Genomic DNA, 2,808 nt, shown 5'->3' on the forward strand with positions numbered 1-2,808 from the left:
ACTATTACTCTTAAGTGCTGGCTTAAAATAAAGATAAATCATACAAACAAATTAAATGAGGATCAATATTATACTAATATCCTAAAATGAAATGAATTACATGCATCTCCTAAAGTAATTATGTAAATCGAATCAACTAAATTCGATTTACGCTTTTTAATGTAATTCGATTTACTACTGAACAACACGTATATAGTAAAGCGAATTAGTTTGATTCGATTTACTACTTGTATTAGTAGTAAATCGAATCTAATTTATTTGATTTACTACTATTACAATATATACATGTTAAATCGAATCTAATTGATTCAATTTACATTGAAAAAAGTGTAAATTAAATCTAATTGATTCGATTTATATATATAATCATTTAGGACATGTTTATAACGAAAATTAAAATAGGATATTGTCATAATTTTAAAGGTTAAAATGGTTTATAAGTGTGTTTACCTCAGAATCATGTGTGAAAAAATCACAAAATATTGGATGCAAATTATATTAATTTATGTGTACAAATTCTAATAAATATTAGTATAATTTTTATTGATTCTTATCTACAAATATCTATAAATATGTGTATAAATTATTATTAGCTAAATAATGACAAAAAATAATAAATTTTAATGATCTTCTAATATTTCTCTTCTTTTAATCTATATGTCTAGAAAAAAATTTATTTATATTTAAAATAACTAAAAATATTATTTTAAAATTCTATTTTCTAAAAAAAATGTTCATATGAGTAGATTTTACGTGAAATTTACAAGAGCGATATGATATATGTGCTTGTGATTATTAGTACACTAAATATTAGTTTTGAGTGTCTAATCTATAACTTAAATGATATAATTTTTTTATATTTACTTAGAAGTCGCGAGTTCAAGTCTCATTCCCAATTTTCAAAAAATATTAGTCTTGAATATTTCTAGTTATAAAATTTTTTTGGATTTTTATACGCTTAGCTTGAATCTTACGTCATTGATTAATTAACAAGAAAGTAATAGAATAATCAATAGAATGAATAGTAACTATATAGCATGGAATCTTAGCTAGGAAGCTAATTAAGATTTTCTAGTTTCATATGTTAGGGCAGAGTACCTTGACAAAGATCGAAAACATTTTGCATGTTTATTGGGCACAGAAGAACCAAGGTAGGTTGATTTCACCTGAAAATCAGTGGATGCATGTCTCACATTGTTTATATTTAAAGATTTATTGTTGGCCAATAAAATATTACATATATAACAAAGCGAAATTTAAACCTTTAACACTTACTTAAACAAACTAATTCCAACTCTTTTTGGCCATGGTTAGTTCGGAGTTGAGCCCAAGAATTCCAAACACCAAAGACATGAATCATGATCAATATAAGAAAGCCAAAGGCCCAATAATGCTCAAACTGTGCTGGATCAAACCAAACTGACCCTTGACCAAAAAAAAAAAACGAACTGACCCGATCTCACGTTCCACCAAATGTTAATATTAGGTTGTGTACATGGTTAGATGTAATTGGGTTTGTCCTAATTAGATTAGATCTTAAATATATATTGTGTCTATTTTTTAAACTTTAATTCGACTCTATCGAAAAGTTGATATCTATATTTGAACTTAAATTTATTCATAAATTCTAATTTGATACTTCTTTGATCTATTTTCCAATTCAACATGTGTGATTAAAAAATAAAGCAATAAGTTTATAATATATAACATAATATTGGAATTAATTAAAATAATATAGGGTTAAGTATAATTTTAGTCTTAAAGTATAGGCCGAAAATTTTTTTTTGTCTCTAATTTTCTTTTGTATATAAAATCGTCCCTAAAATTTAAAACCAAGTTTTAAAATCGACATTTTTATTTAAATCTTAAAATTTTGAACCAAATTACTCATAACAAAAAATTTATTAAAAAAAAATAATAAGAGAAAGAGAGTGTTTCTCCTCCTGCAAATGAGAAAGAGAAGAATAAGAGAAAAAGAAGAAGAAGCTGTTCACGATCTACCTCTGCCTCCGCTTCCGCCGTCAAAAATTTAAAACCAAGTTAAACTTTAGAGACTATTTTGTATGTAAAAAAATGTTGAAAATGAAAAAAATTTTAGACATATATACTTTTTTTAGTTCTCTTAAGATGCACATAAACCAAATAAAATCGAATTTACTTTGATCCAGACGTGATCTTAAATAGTGACCGGACCGAATTTTCGAACCGAACCAAACTAAGTACATTCGTAGATAATATAATAATATCCGTAGCCTGCATGATTTGTAACCTTATCCATTTTAGTTTTACTCCCAAAAAAACAAAAAAGAAATGGAAAACAAAACTTATCCATTTGATGGGACGCGGTTGTGCACGTGGCAGCGATGAGATGATGTTAATCTCGTCAGGGCGCCGGCAAGTTCACCATCGATGACGCCGCATCATATTGGCCGGGCTGGCCGATGCTTCTATAACATGAAAAGACGTTAATGCCATTCCAGATAGAGCTATTTATTATTTTGATTAACTTGATCCTTTAAGGATATTTATCTGATTCTCGTTTTCATCGTTTCTTCCAAATTATGAAATCCATGGGTACCCATTGTGCACGTATGAGATGATGTTAATCTCGTCAGGGCGCCGGCAAGTTCACCATCGATGACGCCGCATCATATTGGCCGGGCTGGCCGATGGCCGATGCACATGAAAAGACGTTAATGCCATTCCAGATAGAGCTATTTATTATTTTGATTAACTTGATCCTTTAAGGATATTTATCTGATTCTCGTTTTCATCGTTTCTTCCAAATTATGAAATCCATGGGTACCC

The sequence above is a fragment of the Arachis ipaensis genome, chromosome B07 (genome assembly GCF_000816755.2).
Source record: "Arachis ipaensis cultivar K30076 chromosome B07, Araip1.1, whole genome shotgun sequence".
Lineage (NCBI taxonomy): Eukaryota > Viridiplantae > Streptophyta > Magnoliopsida > Fabales > Fabaceae > Arachis > Arachis ipaensis.